The 18609-nt window shown below is 41.2% G+C and overlaps 1 protein-coding gene across 1 annotated transcript in view; it reads left to right on the top strand.

The window, feature by feature from the left end:
* Positions 1-18609, top strand: part of LOC308073623 (rho-related GTP-binding protein RhoE-like) — a 528647-nt gene that overhangs the window by 313947 nt on the left and 196091 nt on the right. The window lies entirely within an intron of this gene.

The following is an 18609-nucleotide window of genomic DNA, read 5'->3' as shown; positions in this document are numbered from 1 at the left end:
AACTAGACTAAAATGTAAGGGAGAGACTAGTGGAGAAGAGATTCAGTGGAACTAAAAGGCATTTTATGTTTGGTTGCGCTCTGGTTCAACAGTACAAGCTCACAACGCGTCGTGCTGTGACGCGTTGTGAGCTTGTAGATCGGCTATTTTCAGCATGCAAGCAAGTGTAAAATCAACCATTACGACGCCATCAAGGCACCGCCAAAATACATTTTAGTCGACTAAATCAACTGTAGATTTAGTCGACTAAAATCTTATGATATTTAGTCGACTAAAACAAAAATATTTCTGATGACTAAAATATGACTAAAACGAATTGAATTTTTATTCAAAAGACCATGACTAAAACTACGGTAAATCAAAATTTGCTGTCAAAATCAACACTGACTTCTACAGTGTCAGTTAACTCTATTGAGGTATCTGCAGTACCTGTACATGTAACACGGTGACCCCCAGGGGTCCTTGAGGGACGTTCCAGGGGGGGCCCCAGCAAAAGTAGTTAACGTCGCATCAACAAAAAAAACAGTTTAACATCGACTATTTGAAAATGAAAATAGCCGGTCTGCGTCTAATTTTGGGCTCCTTGACATGAGTACGTTTGAGAACCACTGGTTTGACGTACACTGAGTCAGTGTAAATTGCTCTTTAGGATGTTTCTAGGTTTCTTCAAAGAACTGATGGCTTAACGCAGCTATTCATCATCAGTCCTCCAGCATCCTGCACATTCCACTCTCCATCCAGACCCTGAAATGACACAGTCTGTGTGTCTCATTATGTATGTATGCAAACTGCAGTTTGTGGTTTATAAAGACAGTGTGGCGTGCGTGCGTGCGTGCGTGCGTGCGTGCGTGCGTGCGTGCGTGCGTGCGTGCGTGCGTGTGCGTTCACTAGAGTGCAAGAGCATTCACCAGTACTTGTTAAAAACCACAGTGCACACATTTGAAGTATAGGCTTGAAGTCTTTCAAAAACTCTTTTACATTTCTAATACATTTTGTCAATCCGGGTGAATAAGAACATTTTATTTGCATTGAAAATAAATATGAAATATACGGTAAATATGTCTCTGTTGGGTAGAAACTGTCCAAAACTGTTACTTTTCAGGATTAAAATGTTAAAAGCATCAAAAGTAGCAGATCTGCAAGCTCGAAACGTGTCGCTTCATGCCGCGCTTCGAGCTTGTGGATCTACTACCTTTGATGCTTTTGTGTGACACTTAATTTACCCCAAAAAAACACAAAACTGTAAAATATGGAGATAAGAGGTTTCTACCCGACAGCAACGATGTATGTATGCTTTCCGTATGACTGATGACCCCACATTGCCTTTGGCCTCAGACACAGTGAAGCCCATGTAATCCCACAGCTGACCATGCTGCCGGGGGGAGGGCGGGCGGGGGCATGTTGTTCCTTCACATCCCAGTGTCTGGTAATCCTGTTAGCTCTTCACACCAGGAATTTCATTCAATTAAGACTCAGATTAACGCTGGGATTTGAAACGAACCACAAGACTTTGTGTCTCGGACAGACAAAAGCAAACGGCCTAAAAAAAGGGGCAGATTAGTGTGTAAGTCAGCCACTGACAGTGTTATTTGTCCTGTAGTGTATGTAATGTATTTGTTGTGTCAGTGTGTGAACAGTTGGTTGGAAAGGATTCTTGGAAAGGTAGTTAATCGTGCACATTTTTTGCACTTGTTGCACAAGTTTGCACTTGCAGCAATGCTGGTTATTAGGGACAGTGTTGTTGTTGTTTTTTACATATTCCTGTTAGTTATCTGGAGGGAAAGTTTGTGATTTACATTCAAATGTAAAAAAAAGTGTCCCAACCACTTCTACATTTACAATGTAGGCATTTAGCAGACGCTCTCAACCAGAGCGACTTACAATAAACAAGGTAAACATACATCACATGCAGAGAGACCTCAGTAAGCTAGGATCACAAGTAAACCAAGAACCTAGCATCAGTCTAAGGGGTCTTCAATGTTTTTCAGGCCAAGGACCCCTTAGCTGAGAGATAGATGAAGCAGGGACCCCCACTACATATTGGATTCATGTTAAATGTGTGTTTTCAGACATGTTACAACATAAACCCTCAATACTTTGTAAACTTGACCATTGGCTCTGTACTTGGTCTGCTCTTTTCCCCTCTACACCAAACCTCAACACCAAAAATAGCAGATCTACAAGCTCGCAACGCGTCGCTGTAGATCGTCTAGTTTCGGCTAATGTTCCCCCCAGAATAGGGATGCGAGGGTTCAAGTGGTTAATGTAAAAATAAAAATAAATAAAGTCCCTATCACACAAAGACTTGGCGGCCCCCCTGCAGTATCTAAGAGGACCCCCTAGGGGTCCCAGACCCCCTGTTGAAGACCCCTGGTCTAAACTATATATAATCAAAATGTCAAAATAGTCATCTGTACATTGAACAGAGAGAGAGAGAGAGAGAGAGAGAGAGAGAGAGAGAGAGAGAGAGAGAGAGAGAGAGAGAGAGAGAGAGAGAGAGAGAGAGAGAGAGAGAGAGAGAGAGAGAGAAACATGCCATAACCATGTTGTTCTTTCTTGCTGTGAACATTTTCATGGACTCAGGATGTGGTGTTGGCAACATTCACCAAGCCCAGTTTATCTGTCAGCCTCTTGTTCTACAATAAACATCCCTTGATGCACGTAAAGGTGTTTCACTTCCTGGAGAGAGTTTTCCAGAACCAGACAGACACCGCCACGACCTTCAGTCAATGTTTCTCAGCTGTGAGAGACTCTCAAGATTGATATGCCTCCCTCGCCGTCACATTCACACTTAGGTCAGCTATCCGGTGAGGTTTCCTCTATGTTACACCCAAGCATGTCGCGGTCAGGTGGAAAGCTTGTATGTCCAAAAGTGTTACTTTTCATGAAATGGGGGAGAAAAAATGAACCTGTGTTCCAAATGATCCAATGTAGTTAGTATTTAGTCACAAGCTTGTTAAGACTTTTCTTTGGTAAAGGTTTACACACTTAACCACTTTCAGTTTCACGTAAACAAATGTATAAACTAGCAAAAACTGCATATCTACAAGCTCACACCACATCGCAGATCTGCTGTTTTTTTGTTACTTTTTGTTTGACATGGCAGTATGACAAAGGCAGCCATTTATTTACACAAAAGAACTAAAAAACATGAAAAGTTGAAATATGGAGATACAAGGTTTCTGCCCGACAGCGATGATGTCTTCCCTTAGCCCTGTTCCCACGGTGACAGATACATTTATAGACAGGCCTTATCATCAAAGGCCTCTGGGGGGCTTATAACACCTCGTCTCATATAAGCAGCATTAGTCATAATGGTAATACAGTCATGATGGCGGACAGTGCAGAGCCAGTTTACCAGCTAGGCGGCCGTATAGTGAACGGCTAGAGAGGCCGTCTGGGAATGCCCAGTCTACGCGTCGAAGTGTCCCATAGCAAGATACTTTAGTCTCACGAAGCCAGACTATTCCACAATCTCCGAATGCTATATAGAGTCTGGAACTACACCTCCTGGGTATGGTTCATGGGGTTGGACATCCGTTTTATCATTTTCAGCGCTTCCGTGGTCCAGACTGTATGACGGAAGCGTGTGAAAAATGTGAGAGGTAACAGTCTGGCTCGCGAGACTATACTTAACCCCTGACTGCTCATCGTGACCATCTGAGCAGCCATCAGCTGGCTGAAGCTGAAACTGAATTTCCCCATAGTGGGAATAAATAAAGGCCATGCCGGTGACTGACTGCACCATTTGTAGTTTGGTGCAGTTTGTTTTAGCATGTTGTGTTACATATCCATCCATTACGAACAGGCCCACACTTGCTTTGTGACAAACAGTGATTGACTGGGACTGCTAGTTCCCATCCTGGGGACTGTTGCTTTACAAATTTGACTACTCAAATGTCAAATGGGCAGGCTGGGTTTCATTTCATTTTCTGCACTTTAACCCATTTTGGGCGGGAACCCCTATTTGTAACTATACCTTTCAGGACGGGAAGTTGCTATGTACAGTATATAGCAACATACATTTGTTGTCATTTTTTTAATAAATATTTGACGTTTTTCTGAAAAATTTGGTCAGGATTTAGAAGGCCTCAGGTCTAAATGGGTTAAGCCCTATTTCTCCAGTTGAGGTTGAGTGAGGACACTGCTTCACTCATCCAATCCATGTTGGTGCATTCATTTAACCACCTGCCGTCCCTTTGGTTATATCATTAATCATCATTAAGGAGGAAAGTTTCAAACTTTCACTTATCTTTCACTTCATCCCTGCTTCTAGTCAGACGGAATTTAACACATGCATTTCCTTTGGGAAAATTGAACAATTTGGAAATAATTTGATATTATCAAACATGAGCATACTGTATCAAACATAATAAAAATTAATTGCTGATCTACAAGCTCATGCGTCCACGCATCGTGAGCTTGTAGATAGGCTATTGTTGCTATTTGCCATACAATGAATATAGGGTTTTAGAAAATGTCAACCCCTCTGTCTTTTTGGCTTTTTTACAAGTCGAAACTTTGTACAGACTTGTACGAGCAGAGAGAGAGACACACACACACACACACACACACACACACACACACACACACACACACACACACACACACACACACACACACACACACACACACACACACACACACACACACACACACACACACACACACACACACACACACACACACACACACACACGTACGTACACATGTACCAGCACACAATCAGAGACCCGTGTAATCTCACCTGGCCTGTGCCCCTGATCCAGCTCTAATCCCCTTCCCCCCGACATTCCAGGAAGATAACGGAGGGCACAGCTGACTCGGCCAGTCACCAGGGCGCCCGGCCGCCTGCCTCGCCTGGACGCACCCACACCCGCACGCCCTATCCCCTGCCCTATCACCCTGCCCTATCCCCCTGCCCTATCAACCTGCCCTATCCCCTTGTCCTATCCCCCTGTCCTATCCCCTTGTCCTATCCCCCTGTCCTATCCCCTGTCCTATCCGGTGTTCTGCATTTCCTATTAAAGAAATGATTATTTCAAAAGATTTTCGAAAATGTATGATTCAGAATGTTTTGAAAAAACTGTATACAAAAAAAAAAAAACACTGAAATACTGAAAATAGCAGATCTACAAGCTCACAACACGTCACATTGCGGCACGTTGTGAGCTAGTAGAGCAAGTAGATAGAAAAAAATTATATAAATAGTGCTTAAGTGGTTATTGTACGGTATTTTTGTAAGTTTGGATCCCCGGAGGAGACAGCACAGTTATCTTTTCATTTCTCGAGCTGAAAAGTTTGGTAAACAAGCACAGGTACAAAAAACCTCCTCCACCATGGCGATGCGCTCGCGCGCACACACACACACACACACGCACACACACGCACACACAATCTCACTGGTGGCTGCACTTCACGGTGCTCCCCAGTCCCCAGGTGCAACGGCTTAATTGTATCACTGTTTCAGATGGAAACACTGGAAATCGTGCTATATTGAAATTCTTCTGGTTTTAGCCATGACAGACGCACAGAGAAAGAGACTTCATTTGTTTCCATTGCAGCTCTTTGCTGTCGGCAGTCTGGGTAATTAAAATCTCAGCAGGGCCATGCTGAACAGGATATGCCGCCATGCACTCCGACAATAGAGGTCATTCAGTGAAAAGGCACATCTGAAACAGTGTTGCCATGTCTGCAAATTATAAGTAACTTTGGGCTTGTTTTTCTGTAAGCCTTGCCGAGCCATGAGGCCCATAGGGCAGGAACCTATATCCTGTTTCTTTAGCAGCTTGATGTACACGTAGCCTACATCCCCTGGACATGACGCTAGTACGTCGCAGGGACTTACCCCAATCCAACCCTAGATGCTGAGTGCCAAGCAGGGAGGCATTGAGTCCCATTTTTATAGTCTTTGATATGACCCGGCCGGGGATCGAACCCCAACCTCCCAGTCTCAGGGCGGACACTCTAAAAACAAAAAGTTGCTTGTAAATTATTGGTAGTTGCGTCTTTTTGGGGCTTGTTTCTAAAGTGTAGTTGTTTATTTGGTCTTGTTTCCTAATGTTGTTGAAACCAGTGGTTCTCAAACATTTTCAAATTAAGGACCCCTAAATTAATATGTATTTGTCCATGGGCCCCCATCTGCAAATATTTTGTGCCATGTTTCAAAGAATATTATCAAAATGTTCAAGATTTTTTTTTCTTTTAAATAGCAGATCTACAAGTTCACAATGCGTCGCATCGCACCGTGTTGTGAGCTTCTAGATTGGCTATCATTTCAAATAGCCAATGTATGTATGTATGTATGTTTAAAGTGCTCATGTGCCCTAGTCGTTTCTTTTGGGCATGTTCTCATAAGCAAAATCTGGCAACGTTGATCTGAAAGCATCTCTCACTAGGTTGTAGAATAAAATGTTATGACTCGTGTCAAAGCCACTCAGCCATGGTAAACACTGACTTGTAAGTGGCTTTGGTGGAAGTTTTTTTAAGAACGATTTTGTGGTTTAAAAAAATATGCAACCTGACTTTTGATGCCAGCTGCAGCACTGCTTCCCAGCTGAAAAAACGGAGATAACTTAAATGCTTAATAAGTGAGAACTTGTTTGAACCCGTTTATTCAGTGCTTATACAGCAGAGGTCATTATAGTACCAAAGTCATGTTTCTGTTACTGAATACTTACTTATATATTAGTCAAAAATGTTAACACCACGTGGTACAGTCAGACATTAAGGCTAAAAGGATAACACACAAAAGAAATCATGGGGACTTGTTTCCATTGTGGTCCTATGTATTCAATTCATCAACCTATCATAAAAAAATAAAATAAAAAATACATTACACTATGTACAAAGGAGAAAAATAAAAACGGCGGCAGTGAATGACACCTCCAATGGGAAATTGCATTTATCCCTCCTTGTGGTCTCCTGATAGGTGGTTTTTTAGGCCCGTTTTGAAAGAAACCAGTGATTTACATCTTTTAATGGATTGTGTCAGGGCATATTAAATAATTCATTATAAAATGTGTTCATACGAACCACCTCACACTGTAAATGACAGCGAACAGTGCACTTATTCATTTTCATTTGCCCCCATTATGAAGCTGAAACGTCTGTATATATATCCCACTGAATCCCCTTGGTGGCAGGAAGCATGTGGCTGTGGGCAGTACACGGATCAACCACAGGTCACCTTTCAACCAAACACCACCACTGCAGTCCTAGGGTCATCAAGGGGAAGCTAATCCCCCTTCCTTGGAAAAAAGGATTAGAAATTACACTTCAGGGGTAGAAAGCCTGAGAAAGCTCGTTGCCATTTCGGCAGTCCACGGAAAGGGGAGAAGGTAAAGGGAGAAGGCGAGAGGCTTTTTGTCTGTCCCATATAGAGGTTGTTTTAAGATTAAGAAACGTTACCTAAGGCCCGCGCCAAGCCTGCGACTGACGCCAAATGCACACGCTGAAACCGAACGCCTGAAATTCAAACAAAGTACGACTTCATTCTGGCAACGCACTCCATCTGTGACACAGAATGGACAAAGGGGGCCAGGATATTAACCTCTGACCCCCGAAGTGACATTCAGCCGGGGTCCTGTTCCATGCATTACACCTTCATTAGTAGCTGGAGCATTAGTGTTCCAAGGGCTCATGACTTTTTAACCACTTTTAAACCCTCTGTTCCTTAGTGAAACGGACTTGAGTTTCAACTGTACTTGGACCTGACCGCTTTTTTTTAACGTCGACACCACATCTCTCGTGTTTTGGGTGAATGTTCCCCTCAGAATAGGGATGCTGGGGGGGCAATGGCCTGGTGGTTAAGGCGCATGCCACGCTCTACTGAAGAAGGCTAACCTCACAAAACATTAGAGACAGATTTAGTATTTTACAATTTTTTGCAATGTTTGACTTTTATTTTATGATGGATTGAGATGAAACCTTGCCCAAATATGTGGTCATATTATGTCACAGATGTCTGAGATCCTCATGGGAGCCATGCCATTATTAGACCCTAGTCTTGTTGGCTTAAAAGCTTGTATATAATTGTTGGTTGTTGTTGTCACAATGACAATACCACTTGAACTAAATGACCAAACGGCAGTTCCGGCACGTCTCATATTTCCAACACCTGTTGGTCTCCATGGAAAGAGACATTCAATCAAGTAATATTGAACCAATTGAACCTTTGTATTTACATGCCATGTTTCATAATGTATGTGGTCAAACCTACTGTACAGTATTAAACACATAAATCATACTACACTACCTCATGAAAAAATGCCATGTCAAACCTGAAAATGCTATACTGTCACAAAGAAATTATTAAGAATACTATGAGACGTACTAATCCAAAAAGTCATATTGCAGCAACTAGCATTTCTACACCTACAAACTTTGGAGGTGTTTTATTCATAAAAAGGTAGCTTACTTGGATAGCTTTTTCAACCCAATAATAAGATCACTTTTAATTACAGTAGTAATCATCAAGGCAAAAACTAATTTACAAAAATCACTCTGAGACAGATTCGGTCGGTTGCTCTCAGGAAAAGAAGAGGTGAGATAGAGTGATGATGACATACTTGAGCGGATTCCAAATCATTGTTATTACCACTAATCCTCACACTTGAGGTGAAAGTCTCTGAAACTCTGTGCCAGCACAGGTGCTCAAATAACCTGCAGGCGTCTGTTATTGTCTCCGCCAGGCCGCAGGCCGGGACTCAAATTACACTAGGTGATTGTCAAGTGAGATTTCTCCAATTTGGTGCAGTAAAAATGACAATAATTATCGTCTCTGTCGGGTGGAAACCTCATATGTTCAAAACTGCAACGACAGCAACGATATGTGATAGAAGAATATGACATTCTCACATGGTTTGAAAAGAAAAAGTACCCACTGATGTATTTGTTTGGTGAAAGGTCAACGTTCTGAGAAATGTATACATGTATGTGTTGATAGCGTGTTAAATTATAACACCAGCGCCACCATTACACTATTTCAGTCAGATAAATCACGAATAGATTGAGACCATTAATAGCTTGAGAATATTGTATTCATAAAATGTAAATACAAGTGTGAATATTATATTTGATCATGGCGTTCAGGCCCTGAACTCCCTGCTCAGCACATTAACAGACAACCATTTAAGAGCAGGGAGATATACAACTATAACAGGGGAAAATAGAACCCATTGTAGTCTGGGACCTGGCTAAGATATGTATGCACTTCATTTAGGAGAGAATATCGCAACTGTTCTTGGCTAATATGACCCCAAGGAACAACTTAGGAACTGTGACTAATTCTCTATCAGGGGCGAAATACCCGAAAATGACCACGCCCTTTTAAAAATGACCACATCCTGTGTGCTACTTCCAACATAGCTATATTTTCTAAACCGTTTGTGCTACAGATATCCTGAGGTGCTCAAAATGTTCAGAAACCCCATGTCTAGAGGTACATTTAAATGTTTAAAATTTCTAATTTATTTTTTTATGAGAAAAAAAACTTTACAGACAGAATAAATCTATATGACATTTATGTCTGAGCTGACAATTTGGATTTGTTTCTAAAGAAAGAAAGTGAGCATTTGATTAAGATACATTATCAATTATCAATTGAATGTTTGTTAACTTGAAATGCAAAATACAAAGCAAAAGTTGTTACTTTAGTTGACATACTGTAAGTATCTAAGCAGCTTACATAATTTATTTCAAAATGGAAGATAAACAGCCAAAAATACAACTATGACGACCACATTAATAGTGTTTATGTCACATCTATTTATTTATAGGATTTTTACAATAATCACCTCCTTTGCATTTGCAGTACATACTACAAGGCATCCCAGCTACCCGACATGGACACCCATTCTTACGTGCACACTTGCCACATGTGCAGGGATCTGGCAGGTCTTCGGGTTTTGAGGTTTCTATATCAGGGACTAATACGGTCTCCCTTCTCACAAACCCGTAAGACTCTGCATTAAGAATAATGGTGGCATCTCTAAATGGGGCTTGGACCCACAGCTTTTGCTGGTAAAATGCCCGCTTGATATGTTTCTTTGCATTATTTGAGGTGATGTAGACAACACATGGTCCTTGAACAACATGGCTGCATTTAGTAGTTTTTGGGCCATCGGTTTTTCACATATTGTGAACAATACGTGTATTTTCTTCTGTTTAACTGTAGTTTTAGCCGCACCACAAATGATACAGACATTTGTAGTTACACTGGACTTCTTCTTCCTCTTGCTGTGTCACTCAGATGTAGCATGAATAGGCAACTGCTGCTGAGATGGTTCTGCCTGTTCTAATGGTTTGGTTATGCTGTCAGTCTTTTTCATATCCTTTTGAAATATTCTATAGATGGGTTTCCGCGCGACGTCATCACAGAGCAGAGTGCGCAATCTGCGCATGCTTGGGGTAGAACGAACCGGAAGCGCCCTTCACTCTGTTGTTTTGTTCGGGATTTAGATAGGCATAATGCTGCTATTATAGGCATAATAGGCATAATGCTGCTATTATATACAAACAGATCCAACTTCCGACAAATCATTTTTTTTGAGTAAAGAAGATATTACAAACTGCATAATTTAATCTACTTTCATTAAACCCGGTGAAGACCATTTATTTTATGAATGTACAATGGCCAGAGCTGCTGCGGGTAATAGCGCCCTCTATAGGCTCATCCCTCCACTGCGCGCGCATCATCCTCTCATGTTTACAAACAGGAAACCCATCTATAGCAAGATGAGCTGTGGTATTTCATGATACTCTGCTCTTGCTCTGTGAGTTGAAGAACCCTAGCAGCTCGAGAGTCTTCACACTCTGCTTGTTTAGCAAGTGAAAGTATAACATGTCTGCCAATTTCACCACTACAGAGGTACCCGGATGTTTTCTTCTTCTGGCATAGGATGCACTCACTGAGATTGATTGGTTTAGGAGTAGCACAAGGAGCATTGAGAGGTACCTCATCCTGAAAAGACAGAATTATTCAACTATTAGACTGCTGGACATATTTAAGACTGTTTGCTCTACATGTCTACCAACAAAAAGCTCACAAGTAGCAAGCAAGAATTGTCATATTGTATGACATTGAAGTTGCAGTAGATGGTATAAAAAGAAAGAAAGAAAGCTTGTCTTACCATGTTTCTTGCTGGACTTCAGTAAGATGGTGTGCCACTCAATTGTTTGTTCTCTCACTCCCTCCAGGTATTACCTGGTGCTCTCAATTAAATTGATTGGTACTCACTCACTTAAAGTAGCAGGACTCAGATAATATAAGCCTGTAAACATTAAGTTAATACATATGGCAGTTGCTGTATGTAGATAGTTTCATGTAATAAGTGTTTTTAGCTGTTTTTGGCCATTTTCTCATAAAATATCAGATTATACATTTTACACCTTTCTATGTCCCTCTAGACATGGATATTCTGAACATTTTGAGCACCTCAGGTAATCTGTAGCACAAACGGTTTAGAAGATACAGCTATGTTGGAAGTAGCACACAGGATGTGGTCATTTTTAAAAGGGCGTGGTCATTTTCGGGTATTTCGCCCCGGATAAAGAATTAGTCACAGTTCCTAAGTTGTTCCTTGGGGTCAAGAACAGTTGAAATAATCTCTCCTAAATTAAGTGCATACATATTTTAGGCATGCTGGTGGTGCTGGGGTGGTGGTGGGAGCAAACAAAGCACATACAACATTCAGTGGCAGCACTGACAGACTTCACTGATAGAAGACAGGGAAGCACCATAGTAAGCACCATAGAAGACAGGTAAGCACCACTTTTTCAAATCGGCCTCATGGTGATGATATCATGCTGTTTTGACTAATCTTTATGTATGTTTATAGATGGGTAATAATCTATATGCTGTGTCCGGGTAGCTGTAGCTCAGTCGGTAGAGCTCTCGCCGCTGGACCATATAAGGTCATGGGTGCGATCCCCGGCATCCCCAACTCAGTGAATGAGTAGCGCGGCCTGGGTGTGGCAAGTCGTGCGGTAAATACATGGGAGCTAGTAGGTCTTGCGCTCCACCTCAGCAATCCATCTCCCAGGCGTCTAGCGCATTGTCACGGAACAGACTCCTGCGTTATCGGCTGACACCGACAATAAGCCTCTCCCGACCTACTTAATAATCCATTCATTCTGCTAAATGCCTAAATTCATCGTACTTATCTAATCTTATTTGAAATAACATTGAATAATAGCCTACCATTTAGACCGTGGGACGGTGTGGGATGTGTTAACACGTAGCAATGATTGGTAGAGATTTAGCGTGTTACTGTACTTCCCATGTCCACGATGTGTGCTGAGAAACAGCTGTTGAGTCATAACGGTCCTGTTATACCACCATGTGTCGTCCATATTTTACTCAACACTGCAGCAGTTGGATGGCTGGTCCAGAATGCTTGGAGTGCATTTTACAGCCAGTCCTGTCTCTCATCAAAGAAATAACGCAGTTTCATCAATCATCATATCAGCCAGTTCTAATCTCTGGACTATTTCCTTTTGAGAAAGAAAACTGAATTTTGTGCCATTTCACATTCTAGCCAGCATGGACGCAAACGTTTACCACTGACCACTGACCAGTGCACTTCAGTTTACTGTGATCTGATTGTATAGAACTAGGTTTCTAGCACATTGGCACAAGTGAATCTTCAATATTATAACACAATCTGTATTTCCTGACAAATAGGAATAATTTCAGTGTTACTGTATGTCATGGTCAGTATCATGTGGCATGATACTGACCATGACACTGACATGATATTGACCATTACTGACATGATATTGACCATTACTGACATGATATTGACCATTACTGACATGATATTGACCATTACTGTCATGATATTGACATGATACTGACCATGATACAGACATGAAACTGACATGATACTTCCTTGATATTGCCATGATACTGACCATGATACAGACATGATACTTCCTTGATACAGACATGAGTCATGATACTGACCATGATACAGACATGATACATCCTTGATACAGACATGAATCATGATACTGACCATGATACTGACATTATGTCACAGCGCCTGGCATCCCTGTGACAGGACTGGTAACGTTTTACAATGTACCATGACCATGGTAACATGACAGAGCCTGTGACAGCCCTGCCATTTAAAGCTGTAAGAGGGGCCTGGTGTGACAGGGACTGACATCCATACACAATACAATACACAATAAAAAACAAAGCTTACATTTTAATTGGTGGCGGTAAGGGGCCTGGATATTGGACAGGGAGCACTGGCCCAAACTACACAGTATGCTATTTTCAGCCTGGTATACAAAGCTGTAGGATTTCACTTCGGCCACACTGAAAAGTAATTTGGCACACTAAATAGTATGTTAGTGTGTTAGTGTGCCGCGTCCAAAATCGCATACAAACATACTACTTAGTGTGCAAAAATTACTTTTTATGATGTCCGACTCCGAAGTGAAACCCTACTGCTTAGTAGATAAGTAGCAGGCTGAAAATAGCATACTGTGTAGTACTGTACTGTATGTAGTACGTTAGTAAGTGGTTTCGGACGCAGACCATGTGACAGGAAGTGATAAGGATAAGCACAGGATAAGCATAGCAGCCTGCCTCCTAAAGAGAAAGGACCTCCACCCCTGTGAAGTGTTCACTTGATTACCTTCCCCCCTAAACCAGGGGTCACAAACATTTTTCAGGCCAAGGACCCCTTAACCCACTTTAACCATTATTTTATACTTTGGCTATTTTAGAAAAATCGTGAAAATCTTTGAATATATTTTAAAGCGGAAATATGTTACTCAAAACTTTGCTTCTGGGGGTCCCTGGAACAAAACCTTTTGAGATGGGGGTCCGCGGCCAAATACATATCTAAAAATGTTTTCTAAATCCTAACAGTATGTTGTTATATCAGTGGTGCTCCACCTTTTTCATGTCAAGGACCCCCAAAATGATATGTGGCTGCAGACCCCCATCTCAAAATATGTTGTTCCAGGGACCCTCCAGAAGCAAAGATTGTAGTAAAAAAAAAATGCTTTAAAAATATATAAATAGTCAAACATTTGGACAAATGTTCACGATTCTTCAAAAAAATATCAGGTCTACAAGCTCATACAGTAGCAGATATATGAGCTTGTATCTGCTATTTTTGAATAGCCACTTTACCCACTCGGGGAAAATCTCGGGGGAAACAAGTTAACAACAACACTACACACACTGACTACAAAACTGCAAAACGTTAATAAAAACAATATGCAAGTATAATCAATCAATCAATTCTTCAGCGGTGGTCTCTTCATGTTGTAGTTTAGTAATGAATGGCTCAAGCTGCTCTCAGAGCCCCTTTTATGCCAGGTGAGTACAGGTGATGGCCCAGACCCCTGGCACTCCTGGTACCCCTTGAAGTAGCCTGTTTTTCAGTCAGTATTTTTTTTAGCTCCAGAGTCTTGAGGCTTGGGTCCCGACTCCCGGGGAGACATCAAATTTCTCTTTTGGGTCTTGAGTCCCAAGACTCAAGACCCAAAAGAGTCTTGAGTCAAGACAGAGGCTCCCGCGGAGACATCAAATTTCTCTTTTGGGCCTTGAGTCCCAAGACTCAAGGCCCAAAAGAGAAATTTGATGTCTCCGCGGGAGCCTCTGTCTTGACTCAAGACCCAAAAGAGAAATTTGATGTCTCCCCGGAATCATACGAGGAAGTAAAATGTATAATAAGCAAGAAAGGAAACATGGCCGCAATAAATAGATCCAGGGAGAAAGCGTGGCAAAGTATTGCCGACAAATTAAATGCACAAGTCGTCCAAAAATATATACAATGTATATATAAAGTCCATAAATATATAATCTGTTAGGCTTAAACATGAGGAGTTTAAATGAATATCGCCTACTAATCTACAATGCTATTATATGCGCCATGCATGCAATGTTGAGATTACATGGAATCCATCTATTTATATATCTGCAGTGCCGTCCACGGGAGTAACAGGGGTCCCCGGGGGGTCGCCACTGCAACACTGATGATACGTCCCAGGTGCAACCATGTGATATATATATATATATATATATATATATATGTATATGTGTATATATATGTATGTATACGTATATGTCAGACATCTTTTATAATCTAAAAACATATATATATATATTATCAAACATCTACAATATGAACTATAGTGTTAACAGAGTGACAATGACATATCACAGGAGTCATTGTGAAACAATTATGATTCATGGTCACACACTATTTCGGTAATGTAATTAAATTGATTATATCTTATTGTATTTATTTCATTTCATTTGAATGCAGGGTCATTAAAATGAGTCCATATACAAACATATGTGTTGAATTAACTGTGGAACAAGTCATTGGTTTAAGATTGGAGTCATTGGACTAACAGCTATATCACAAAACTTGAAGAACAAGGCACTGGATTAATTAAGCTTGGCTGTTAGCCTGCTCCGGACCAGGCTAACTTCACAGCTACTGTAAATTGCCATGGTAACTAAAGCAGGATTGCGTCAATTTTCTTTCGTGAAATCTAGACATGGATAAACTTAGCCAGGGTGAACTGGCTAAGCTAATCTGGCAAGATAATTCAGCTTTCATGAAACTGATTCATCGCAAATCCTGGCTAAATTAAGCCAGGATAGGTGTTAAAGGCAGGCTTAACCCCTAATTCTGCTTTCGTGAAATAGGCCCCCTGGTCAAGTAGAATAAATAACACTGCAGATTTATATATATTTTTGAATAGCCAAAGTATAAAATATAGTTAAAGTGGTTAAAATGATTGACGCTATATTATTATTTTTTGCTTGGGACCCCCGGTTTTCCCTCTGCACCAAACCTCTTTGCTAATATTCCCATTAGAATAGGTACAGTATGCTAGGGTTCAAGTGGTTAATGTGAAAAAGAAACATTTCTATTACACAAAGATTTGACACCCCCCCTGTAGTAACTCTGAGGACCCCCTAGGGGTCCCAGACCCCCTGTTGAAGACCCCTGCAGTAAATGATGGGACCTAATCTTAACCGGATCACTGTCATACTGTTCTTTGATCAAGCGAAAACAACAAACCTCGAACCCGGTTGGCACAGAGACATCAGAGAGTCAATTCTGTAAACGCTTTATAAGTTTGCATTTTCTTACTTCATAACATGATCACAACAACGCACACATTTTCTCATGATAAACAGTCTTGTCTTCATCTTTAATATGAAGGTTCAAAGTATTCCACATCTATATGTACACATATTTACACACAAGTGGCGCATACAAAAACAAAACTGAAATCTACATAACATTGGCACAAGACTGGCATGCATCGGTCTCATTTCCATTGAAGGTTCGACATGCACAAGCACATATTTCACAGGTTTTGTATAAAGTTCGGTTAGAATCAGTGAAGGCAACATGTGATGTTATTTTGGCAGTCAGATATTAAAAAAAAATTATACAGATTTTGTATTGAAATCAAATAATGCCTGATTCAAAAGATACATAGGCCACTGCTCTAGCCCTTGACCAGTTCTTAAAACAAACCTGACTTTTACTGCACAGACTGCACACGGTAAAATGATTTATCTCTGTAAATCAGGATGATTAACATGTTTCTTCCTGTCCGCTGGCTTATGGTCTGCATGTGTATGTGTGTGTGTGTGTGTGTGTGTGTGTGTGTGTGTGTGTGTGTGTGTGTGTGTGTGTGTGTGTGTGTGTGTGTGTGTGTGTGTGTGTGTGTGTGTGTGTGTGCGCGCGCGCGCGCGTGTATGTGAGAGAGAGACAGAGAGAAAAAGACAAAGAGAGAGAGAGAAAGAGACAGAGGGTGACCAGCCTCCACTGTGTCTCGGGCCATGAGCCTAAACAAATCATAAAGCCTTGAGAACAATAACACTGTAGTTGCAAACGCTGCACTTTCTTCCCTGGCCTCTCCTGACCGGTCCGGACCTGAATCCTGGATGAGAGATGTGTCACAGACAATAGAGACACACCAGAGAACCACCATGGCACGTGAATGGAAAACATGTCATAGTTTCCAACAGTGGGAAGAAGTGCTCTATGGAGCATGTGTCAGTTAACATGTACAGTACAGTACAACTTTAGCTGAAAACCAGGGGTCTTCGACGTTTTTCAGCCCAAGGACCCCCTAGACGAGAGATATAGCAGAGACCCCCCCACTAGAAATTGTATAAAATTGTGTTGCAGATTAAACTTTTGCTTAGATTTCATAGATCACTTCATGTTAATGTGTATTTTCAGACATTTAACCACTTAAAACCGTCAATACTTAGTAAACTTGACCTTTCACTCTGTACTTGGTCTGCTCTTTAATTTCCCCATCTACACAAAACCTCTTTGCCGAAAATAGCCGATCTACAAGCTCACAACGTTGTGAGCTTGTAGATCGGCTATCTTTGGCAAAAGTTCTCTTCAGAATAGGGATGCTAGGGTTCAAGTGGTTAATGTAAAAAAATATATATATCATACAAAGATTTGGCGCCCCCCCTGTAGTAACTCTATGGACCCCCTAGGGGTCCCGGACCCCCTGATGAAGACCCCTGCTCTAAACTACGTGATCAAGGCCTCATGTTTTCACCCCATATATTCCACAACACATTTAGCAGACGTTGTTGGAGTTGCCCGTTGAAGGGAAAGTTCAATCTATTTTGCATCGCTGGAAAATAATTAAAACTAAAATAGCAATGTACTGTATTTTCTTTCTTTTCTTTTTTTTGAACATTTTCCTTTTTCGAGGAAATCTATTTTTCCCCTAAACAAAACGTTCCACCACCTCATATGAAAAGCTGTTTTGATTGTTGCCAGCATTCTTTTCTGGGTTCATAGAGGTACTTTCCACACCAGTTTGGAAAGGAAGAGAAGTCCATTTAGGTTGGCCTGCGTTCCAAATGGTGTGTGTGTGTGTGTGTGTGTGTGTGTGTGTGTGTGTGTGTGTGTGTGTGTGTGTGTGTGTGTGTGTGTGTGTGTGTGTGTGTGTGTGTGTGTGTGTGTGTGTGTGTGTGTGTGTGTGTGTGTGTGTGTGTGTGTGTGTGTGTGTGTGTGTGTGTGTGTGTGTGTGTGTGTGTGTGTGTGTGTATTGAACGACTGAAGCAGGGTCTTTGACTGGCCTGAAATCCCAAAGCTAGTTCTCCACAACCACAAACCACTGGAGAAACTAACAAGAAAAACAATTAGCTGATATTATGTTGTTGTTATACAGAATGGAATAATGTGATAAATTACACTTGCATTAGGCTCTTATGGGGGCGTCATGTTCCACCGTCAACCAGTAATGTGTCAGGAATGAGAGACACTCCAAGTTATTTCATGTTGCAGTTATTTCTTCATCATTGCTTATTATATGAGTTATCTATCCAGCCACGGGGAGTAATCTTAAGTTTTCATAAATCCCTTCCAGTGCTGCTACTCTGTGAGTCACGACGATACACATCAGATACATGCTGACATAAAAACAGGTTAAACATTTCACACATCTTCACTTTTCTAGCATAACGACAGTTTATGTATAAAAATAAATACTATGTATATTTACACGTGTGTTCAATAACACAAAGACATGGAATAATATGGACTCACAAAATGTAACGTCAACATTATAAAACTTGAAAGT

This window comes from Gymnoscopelus braueri, assembly GCF_963280865.1.
Source record: "Gymnoscopelus braueri genome assembly, chromosome: 18".
NCBI lineage: Eukaryota > Metazoa > Chordata > Actinopteri > Myctophiformes > Myctophidae > Gymnoscopelus > Gymnoscopelus braueri.
Note: the sequence above shows the minus strand (reverse complement) of the source record. Positions and strands in the feature narration are given on the sequence as shown.